Source organism: Phodopus roborovskii, unplaced genomic scaffold, assembly GCF_943737965.1.
Source record: "Phodopus roborovskii unplaced genomic scaffold, PHOROB, whole genome shotgun sequence".
NCBI lineage: Eukaryota > Metazoa > Chordata > Mammalia > Rodentia > Cricetidae > Phodopus > Phodopus roborovskii.
In genome coordinates, this window is record NW_026126651.1 from 2,163,017 (window position 1) to 2,174,009 (window position 10,993).

Below are 10,993 nucleotides of genomic sequence, written 5' to 3' on the forward strand. Positions count from 1 at the left end.
AGGAAGAGGGAGGGAGAGAGGAAGGTGGGTAAGCAGGAGGAAGCTGGCCATCCACCTTTGTCCTGGAAGGGAGGGGCCAATAAAGGAAGAAGGTTGGCCACTAAATGGAGCGTAGGTGAGGGTGGGCAGGGGAGGGAGGAGGAGGGAGGGCCAGCGTCTGGCAACACCGTCAGGACAGTATGTTCAGGGTCTCGGTTCCCAGAAAGTGGGAGTCTAGGGACACTGTGACCCTAGCCAACAAGACCCGGGCCATGGGACACTGGCTACAGAAGGAAGAGCAGGAGCCCAAACATGGAGTTCAAACCCTTTGTCCAAGATCAGGGAGGACGGTGAGTGCAAGCGCGCCCTCTGGTGGCCGTCTTGGGGGTTATCGGGAGCCTGGCGTGGTCAGGCGGACCTTAGAGCACAAGGACATTAGGCATTCTGGGCGTGGTGTCAGCCCCAATCTGAACAGATTTTGTAAAAGACACTCAAGGGTGTTTGAGGATTGGACTTAGACCCACAGCACCCCATTTCACAAGCCTGTGCATCCATTTGTAGGCTTGGGTCAGGGGTGGATGTGGGATGTGGAGAAGAAAGGTCCAGGTACCACCGGTAAGCCAAAGCCCACAAAGAGATACACAGAGTAATAGAAATGGGTTAATAATTAAGAGAAAGCTAGCCAATAGGAAGCCTGAGCCACCTGCCAACAGTTTGTAGTTAATATGAGCCTCTGAGGGATGGCGGGTCCAGGCTGGACAGAAACTTCAGTCTACAGTTGAGCATTTCCGTTGGAGTTTTGGGGAAATTGGAGTTTCCCTTGGACTTAACAAAGTTAAGGCAGGAGACTCATCATGAGTTTGAGGTCAGCTGTGTGGGCTACATAAGTTTCAGGCCAGACTGGGCATCAGAGTTAGGACTGTCTTTTTAAAGAAAATGCAGACGGGAGAGGAAAGAAGGGGCCTACATATTTCTCTGAGCAACTCTGGCTGTGCTGTTAAATGGCAGGCGGTGTGTGTGTGTGTGTGTGTGTGTGTGCGCGCGCGCGCGCGCGCGCGTCTTCGTTAGGATTGCTACTGCTGAGACAAAACACCATGACCAAAAAGCAAGTTGGGGAGAAAAGGTTTGCACTTCAGCTTAGCTGCTATCACCAAAGGAAGTCAGAGACCACGGGACACATTGTAGTGAGATATTCGCTCCGCCCGCACCTGTTGCAGTGACCACGACCATTGGGGATGGGGACAGGAGCAGACGTGACCTGGGAGGACAACGCCTGGGGTCCGGGACCCAGGGGCTGTCTCTTGCTTCCTGGTCGGAGACAGAGAGCATCCGCAGGCATCCTTGGGACGGGAATCTGCGGGCGGTCATTTGTCTCTGTTGTAAGTGATTTCTCCCTGAATAAACATCCATCAGCCTATGTTTTCCCCAATCCTTATTTGTCCACGATATCTGGTGTCAGAAGTGGGATCTAGACTTCCACGGGATCTGGGGAATTAGGTTTCACCCAGGCGGCGGTACCGCCGCTCCGCTTCCTTCCCTGAACCAGCCTTTCTGCAATACTCACTGCTCCCTCCCTGGTCTGCGGTTCCCTCGCTCTAAGATGCTCACGGGCGCCTGCACAGCCGAGCCTGCCGGTTGCAGCCGCTCCTGCAGCTGCTGTGAGTCTGCGCCGTGGTTCGCACCAGTCACTCCGCGTTGCGCTGAGACTGTGTGGAGCAGTCTCCGCTTCTACTGTCCAAGTAATTTACACAAAGCTTGGTTTCACTCCTCCATCTAACATTTTGTTCATTAGTTCGCTTAGACCTATTGCAGGGACTGAGGTCGGCGGTATCTCCAGCTACTGGATACCATTTGGTGATACACCTGTGCCACCTACTGGCCAGGTGTAATTACTGCAGGCTGAGATCCGCAACCAAACAGGACACTGCACTCCTCAGAGCACAGGCTCATAGCAGCTGGAATTCTTCCATCTCATCCAGGACAACGGGATCCTGATAAGGTAATTACAACATCCTTCGCAATTTAAGCTGATGTATTAAATGAGATCAATTGTTTCACACCAATGGCAGATAATCTTACGATGCAGGACGTTAGGAATCTTTTTGTTTCATATATGAAGGGAATTTTAGTAGAAGAAAACCATGACTTAACCAATATATACATTTTTCTGATAATAGCAATTAGTTTCATGATCAATATAATATTCTTAAATAAAGGCTTTGAGATTAGAGTGAAGAATAAGGGACTTGTGCAAGCCATAGGAGACTTAGTAACAAGGATTCAGAATATTGAAGATGACTATGGAGATCTGACAAGTTGAATGCACAACATGGAACATACAAGTGACCAACTAGAAAGCAGAATTTGTTCCATGTCCGATGCCTCAATGACCAAAACAGAAACGATGCAATGCATTAACACCAGGTAGGAAGACTGGCAGATAGAATCTCTTCCATGTCTGAGGATATTGGCAAGCTAGCAGATAGGACAGTGTTTCTGGAAGGCAGCTTACATGCCATTCAGATAATACCTAGGGATGAGAATATTAAAAGCATAGACCCATTTGTCCTTGGAGAAAACAAGAAACTGACTGATTCAATGAAGTCTCTGGAAAGTTATATGATTCAAGAAGTTCAGACACTCAAAGAAACAATGGTGAATAGATTGTAGGCCTTAGAAGACCTTCAATCTGGTACATCAGAAGAAAAGGTACAGGTAACAGGGCATGAAAGAGATTTAAAATCTCCTACGCATTTTAGGGTTAGGGGAGACTTGCCTAAGTTCATTATCCTATTACCAATGGCTTTCCCTGTATCTATCACTGAAAAACCAGCAACGAAAAAACATCAAAAAGGTTTTGTTGCATGTGAGTGGGAACCAATAAGTATGAAAGATTTAAAAGGTATAAAGGAAGCAGTAGTCTCTTATGGCATGCACTCACCATATGTGAAGCAATTAGTAGAATCATGGGCAAGGAATAACAAGGTAACCCCTAAGGATTGGGATCAATTAATATCAGCTGTCCTTGAAGACTTGTCTCAATTAGAATGGAGGGATTTATGGAGAGAGGAAGCAAAAGTTTTTGAAATACAGGGCTTAAACAAAGGTTATAAAGCTCCCCAAGATAAACTTCTTGGTGAGGGTCTCTATGCTGACCCAAAAACCCAAGCTGCCTATGATGAACATATCTTGTCTCTATGCAGTACAGCAGCTCTGAATGTGTGGGATAAGGTTCATGAACCAGGAAGAGAATAGAATCCTATGCTACAATGAGGCAGGGACCTAGAGAACACTTTAGTGTATTCCTAGAAATGTTGTCTAGGGCAGTACAATTAGAGGTAGCAGACATAGATTCTAGGCGAATACTCATAGACTCATTAGCTTATGAGAATGTGAATCCACAATGCAAACAAGTGCTTTGGCCTTTAAAATTCCTATCAGCACCCTTGGATGAATGGGTCCTATATACAGCCAACACTGAATATAATGACAATAAGACTGAAGCATGGGTAGGAAAAGCCATATCTAAAGGTCTGAGAAGATATCAAAATAACAGAGGTCTTAACTGTGGTAGGATAGGACATCTAAGAAGAAATTGTAGGCAGAGTGTTCCTAGGAATAACATTCCTAGGAATGAATTGAACAGAGGGCCTCAGCCTCCTGGGTTATGTAGAAGGTGTGGCAAAGGCCGACACTGCACCAATGAATGTAGATTGACCAGAGACAAGCAAGGAAACTTTTTACCATCGGGAAACTCCTGGGGGGGGGGGGCTCTCCAAGGCCCCCACGTCAAAGGTGGTTCGAATATTCCTAGTCACAGTGGAGGACAATCTCCCACAGGACAATTAGAAAATCCTGTGCCTATCATAAAAACTCATACCGCTCTGGATGACAAATTAGCTATGGAAGGTAAATCAAACATAAATGGAGGAAACAAAAAATGTATATTTTGGCAAACTTCTATAAACAGTCAAAGGCCCAGACTGATAATTAAGATGAATAACAGACTGGGAGAGGGGGTTGTTGACATGGGCGATGATGTAACCATCATAACTAATAAATCTTGGCCTCCAAGATGGCCCCTGCACAAGGTAAATGTTCAGTTCTTAGGGATTGGAACCCTATATCAGATAAAACAGAGCACGAGATGGATTGAATTTATAGGACCGTAAGGACAGAGAGGAAGGTTGCTACCATATGTGGCTGATATAGCAATAAATTTATGGGGTCATGATCTATTGCAGCAATGGAATGCACAGATTAACATTCCTCCAGTATTAGATATGAACCATAAATGAACTCAAGATTGTAGAAAAAATGTTGTATAGTACTATACAAGACAGACAGCAAATATCCAGGCTGTACAAAAACAAAACACAAGTGCCAAACTATCATGGAATAGTAAGGATCAGGAAAAACAGGCTGAATAGATGTTTATTCAGGGAAAAATAACTTACAACAGAGACAGATGCTCTCTGTCTCTGACCAGCAAGCAAGAGACAGCTCCAAGTTCCCTACCCCAGACCTAGTTCTCCCACCTGTCCCCCACCCCAATGGACATGGTCAGTCCAGCAAATTGAAACAGTTTTTTGAATATTATAACATAAAGCACATAACCAGTATACCACACAATCCTACAGGACAAGCAGTAGTTGAGAGATCCAATCGTACTTTAAAAGAAATGCTCTATAAACAGGCAGGGGGAAACAAGACACCCAAACACAGATTACATAATACTTTACTAACATTAAACTTTCCTAATGCTAATGAGAAAGGAAAAACAGCTGCAGAAAGACACTGGACAATAAAAAAAAAAAACCTTCTGAATTAAACCAGCCAGTGTTCTTCAAGGATGTATTTGACCTCAGTATGGAAGCCAGGAAATGTGCTACGTTGGGGTAGGAGTTTCGTCTTTGTGTCTACAGAAGAAAAGCTGTGGATACCATCTAAGTTAATCAAGATCCGAGATGAACAAGAGAAACATCTTAATGAAGAGAAATGACAAGTCCACCAAATTAGTTCCCATGAGGTGTGTGGAGGCCTCTCAAAGGTAGGGGAAGTGTTCTGGGGAACACTGGGGAAAACACCCATCTTCAAACAGCCAAAAGACACTGAGCGTGTACATTCCTGCAGAAGAGAAGGCAGCTCTCCAGAAAGATCCATTTAACAAAGAGGAATCTGATGTATGGTAAAAAATATTTAATTCTAGTGAACTACTTTTTACAGCAATCTATTTCTCTTTACTTCCTAGTATTCCTCTAGCCCCCGTTCATGTAAACCAGTGCTGGCTTTGGAGTTGGATTTGGCTTTCCTCCTCTAAATTCAAGCATGTTGTTAAGATTAAATTCAGAGTTTCTGCCTTGTATCAAGAAGCCAATTGGTGTAAGGTGGAAGAAAACAAAATCTGGGGACTGACGTTTGCTTACACTCAGTTTTCTCTCTGAAATCCTAACTTTCCTCTTACTCATTTTCATGCTTACTGTGGCCTTTCCCAATATGCATACCTTAAAGGTTGATACTGATGTTTAAATTTCCAACAAGGAACAATAACAATTCCTAACAGCAATCTTTGAACTCTCCTGAAAGAAGATGTGGCCCCACGTCATCATGTCCACTTGACTCAACCTGATGCATCTGGACTACAAACATCACCCTAAAACCGGTTTGGGACTGTAATGCTCGAGACAGCTCCAGACTAGCGAGCTGAAATGGTGCACCTTCTTACTAGCTGAAATGGTGCACCTTCTTACTACACCCTGGCCACGGATAGAACTCCAGTCAAGCATTTCCTGCCACAGAGACTAGCTACAAATGTTACAGCCAGTCCCATCCAGAAATTTTGTTGCTAAAAAAGTTCTTCCTACAGGATCCCATGGAGCAATCATTGTCCCCTTTCAGCAGGAAGTAATCTTAACAAAGCCCCCATCCCCTACTGTTGACTTTTAGGGGTAATATTCATCTTCATAGGGTTGGTTTTAGTTACTTAGGGTTGGGTGTGGAATGCAATGCTCAGACTCGGGTATCTCTTTTAGACAGGTATAGGGTATGGTTAGGAAAGGTTTAGATGGGTGATGGGAGACATCATTCTGTATATATGTTTCTCATACTGGTTAATGAATAAAGCATTGTTGGCCAACAGGAAAGGAAGATAGGAGGGACTAGGAGACAAGGAGGAAAGAGGAAGTAGTAAGGAGGAGTCAAGATGGAGAGTCTGGGGAGAGCAGGACGGCAGCCTGGTAAGACCACGTGGGAAAATGTAGATTAACAGAAATGGGTTAATACTTAAGACAGAGCTAGCCGATAAGAAACTAGTACCTGGCCAACAGCATTATATCTAATACAGAATCTCTGGGTGTTAATTGGGGCAGGCGCGGCGGTGGGACCAGACCGGGGGCGGAAGGAAAAACCTTACTCCTTCTGGAGTCCATCCTCTCCTCGGCTAATAGCCTCTTGGGTAAAGAAGTGCCCCCACCTCGCCTACTGACTTAGGACACGCTGTCTTACTGTGCTTGCAGGAGACAAACTTAGAGGACAGCTAACCCTGCCAAGTCAGGGTAAGACAGCCTTTCTACCCCCTGCTTCTGTAATGGTCTGTCAGATACTCTAGGCCTCAGCCAAAACTGGTTGCACCAATGTTGCTGTGAGACTTTAGGTCACTCTCCAGGTAGCCTGCTGTTTCTGTCTTCTTTGCACCATTTGGAAGTTGCCCATCCGCACTTCCTGCCTACCCTAGTATTGTTATTTTCCTTCTCAGGTCTTTGATGAGCTTGAAGATTAGACTAACACAATTATTATTCTCTCTTCCTAGATAGAAATATTAGGTACTAGACTTAAGCTTTCCAGCTTGGGGCAACTCTGTAGTTATCTCTGTTATGCCTTCACCCTAGGACTGGATATGTAGGTCTTAAGTTTGCATGGTCTTGATTTTCCTTTTCTTAGAGCATACTTGATATTTACTGTCCTTGTATATAACTTTGTATATCTTTTCTTTAGACTGAAAGGGGAATTGTAGTGAGATATTCACTCTGCCCGCACCTGTTGCACTGACCACGCCCATTGGGGTGGGGGACAGGTGTGGACATGACCTGGGGGAACTAGGTCTGGGGTAGGAACCTTGAAGCTGTCTCTTGCTTGCTGCTTGGACATAGAGAGCATCCGGTGGCATCCTTGGGTCGGGAACCTGCTGCCGTTCATCTATCCTTGTGATTTCTCCCTGAATAAACATCCATCAGCCTATCTGTTTTCCCCAATACTTTTTATCCATGATAACAAATGAGAAATCTGAAGTAAAAGGACAAATCATCCAGAAAAATTGTCCCAAGAAAAGGAGTAATTGGACTATTGGTTTATCATATTTACAACAGGGTAAAATTTCACAAATGTTCCCAAATATCTTTTTCTGCTTTTCTCTACAGACATATAATGCAAATGGTCTTTTTGTAGTTCAATTAAAGGTTAAATCTGACTTTGCGGTTGGAATGTAGCTCTCTCTAAACCCAAGCATCTCTGTCTCATGTCAGAAAACCCACCTTATATAGAACAGAAGGCAAATAAATATTTAAAGACTATTGTACTGCCACTAATCTCTCAATTATTTGCTTTTATATTGACTTTTAACAGCATAAATATTATATTTATATAAAATTTTATAAAATTAATAGATATGTATTTTAAAGTTTTGTTATGATATTAATGGTCATATAGAGTATGAAATAATTCTTTTTCTTCTTCTTCTTTTTGGTTTTTCAAGATAGGGTTTCTCTTTATTGCTTTGGAGCCTGTCCTGCTCTGTAGACCAGGCTGGCCTGGAACTCACAGAGATCCACCTGCCTCTGCCTCCCGAGTGCTGGGATTAAAGGTGTGCGCCACCAATGGCTGGCTTGAAATACTTCTTGAAAAAGGTTTCATCTGCCTTCCTGTACATGATTCTGGGTTTGAATCTCTCTCAGTTTTCTGCAGTGACCCATGAGCACATCTAACAGTGACCTTTGAAGTTTGCAAAAGGAGGCTGGGGACCCACAACCTCAGTTTCTCCGGGACTGTGACGACACCATTAAGCTGAACAACACACCGTTGTGGTCTAGGCTCTGGCTGGCCCCACTCCACCACTGTTGCTGGTGGTGGTGGTCATCCCACGTTACTGCCTCTCCAGAATGTGGGGTCTTCTGCTGCAGCTGGGCTGTAGTTTCACTCACACGCTCTCTTCAAAGAAATATTTCGAGTTTTGCATAGGGTCTCTACTGTATATTCACATTAGGTATATATATATAAGACTCTTTTACAATTTAAATAAATTGTAGCTTGTGGGCCAGAAAAACTATGTCACTGTCAGATTTACCCCACAATCAGTCATTTGCTGACCTAGAGCATGGTAGTCTAAGGAAAACTCTAACTAAATGCCTTGTTCATGCTAAGCAAGGTCTCAACCCCTGAGCCACCTTCAGTCCCTCACGGGGGCGCTGTAGGCAGGGCTCTTCGCCTGAGTTACAACCCAGTGTTGTTGCTTTAACTTGGAGGCTGTCACTAATTTGCCCAGGCTGGCCTGCATTCATTCATTCTAAAGCTCAGATTAACGCCTCAGCCCCTGAGTGCTGATGATACAGGGCAGTGATCACTACAGTAGACTAAAGCAGCTTCTTTTTAGGTTGTTCAATGAATAAAAGGCGCCTCAGTCCCGAGAGAGGCTTGGCAGCAGGACCTTAACTTTTCAAAGCAGTCCATCTGTGTAGCCCCTGTGCTCTTTGGTCTCAGCTACTATGCAAGAAGAGAGGAAGTTTCTGGGGACGGCCACACGCGTTGACCAAATGGCCTAAGTTGTCTGAACCCAGAGTTGAGCAGATGGAGCTGGTGGTCGGTCCTTCTTAGCTCAGCCCTCTTCTAGTCCTGGTGGTGGTGGGGATGGAACCTTTAATGGAGACTCTGGTGGCCTCTGCCACCTAGCGGACACATCAGCCATTACCACAGTCCCACCCACAGTCCTTCAAGGGGGGTCTCTGGAAACTGAGGGACCAGCCATTATTTACTTTTAGCAATGTAGGATGTGAAGAGATGACTAAAACTTTATTTAAAGGGGCAAATGCATAAATTGCTACTTTTTCAGGCAAAACTAATGACTTAACTATGGGTGTGGGGAAGGTGTATGCCTATAATCCCAGATCTTGAAAGACTGGGGAAGGAGGGTTGTGAATTAGAGGCCAACCTGAGCTACATAGCAAGACTTTGTCTTGAAAGACCTAAAAAGTAATGTTAATGATGGACTAACCTAGAAACCAATATCTGTTCCTTGGAATTTGCTAGCTTCCTCTCACAAGGCCCTGAGATAAGAAGAATTCACACTGCCCCTCCTTTCCTGTGAGTCAACAGGTGGTAAATAGGGTCAAGAGATAGCTGTAACTCTGGTTTGCCCAGACAAGATTAATTAGCACACCCTGAGGCCCTAAGGTCTGTTGACCCTTTAGCGAGGCCATCCGGCCTCCAAGGGTCATGTACTCAATGGACAGAGGGTCCCACCCCCTCCCTAAGCTTGTGGGTTTGCCTTTAAAAACACCTGGGCCCAGGGGAGGGGGCTTCTCCCTAGCCTGCGTGCTGGAGGAGCCTGTTTGCGCAAACGTTTCCTGTTCATTAAAGCCTCTTGCATTTTGCAGCAACTGGACTGGGTATTGAGTTCTTGGGGTATCGACCGAACCTGGAAGACTCCTCATTCTGAGGGTCTTACAGTCTCACAAATAAATAAAAGTAAACAAACTCCCTGAAATAATTCTGAGGGTCTTACAGTCTCACAAATAAATAAAAGTAAACAAACTCCCTGAAATAGTCCGAGGACTGGACATGGTGAATTCTTGAACACAGAATTTATATTTAGCCGTTCCGGCCTTTTAGTAGTCAGTTTTCTGCTAGCCAACCCTGAAATGGAAGTCTTGGATTCCAGCCTGTCCTTGCAAGTATCCCTAGAGAGTGATTGACAGAGGCCTTTCTCCAATTGCTACGTGCTCGGGGCTGCATCCAGCAGGTGGCGCTGTGGGGAACGGAAAGTGCCTCGATGATCCCCGAAGGAAGCATCACCAAAGAGGTCCTTTTCTTTCTCCTCGTGGGGTTCCAGGCTTTTCAAGTAGCGTGTGCCTGTGTGCGTGTATGTGTGTGCGTGCATGTGTGCGCGCGCGTGTGTGTGCGTGTGTGTGCATGTGTGCGTGCGTGTGCCTGTGTGCGTGTATGTGCGTGCGTGCATGTGTGTGCATGTGTGTGTGTGTGCGTGTGCGTGCGTGCATGTGTGTGCGTGTGCGTGCGTGCGTGCGTGTGTGCGCGTGTGTGCATGTGTGCGTGCGTGCATGTGCGTGCGTGTGTGTGTGCGTGCGTGCATGTGTGCGTGCGTGTGTGCGCGTGTGTGCGTGCGTGCGTGTGTGCGTGCGTGTGTGCGTGCGTGTGTGTGCGCGTGTGTGTGTGCGTGTGTGCCCCGCGACAGCTGAGCCCGGAGTTCCACAGGCACTCCTTCCACACAGTTGGTTTTAGGTGTTTTCCCTTCTCGGGAAATTCAGAACTTTAGTCAGTAACTATAGCTCCAGCCACCAACGGGGACAGCGAAGATCGTGCTGAGCTTCCTTCTCTGGGCACCGTTCAGGACGCCAAGGCAAGCAGCGGCCAGCACCAGGGACCCTCGGGACACCGCAGGCCCCGCCCACCGCAGGCCCCGCCCTCCAGCCTTAACGTCGGGTCCGCCCCTGTACCCCAGTATCCTGAGCAGTTTGCCCAGAGCGGGAGCGTTCGGTGGGAGCACTCTGCACTAATGTTGCCATTCTGCCCTGGATGTGAAATGTGTTCATGCGCTTGAACATTTGTTCTCCGACAGGCGGCGCTGTTTGGGGGAAAATTGTGGAAGCTTTGGTAGTGAAAACCTCACCACGGGAAGTAGGTGCCTGGAAGTAGAGTGGAGGGATCCAGTCTAACACTATTTCCAGTATCTCTGCTTCCTTGTAAGCCATGATGGGAACAGGCTGACGCCACAGGTGCATTGTAGCCA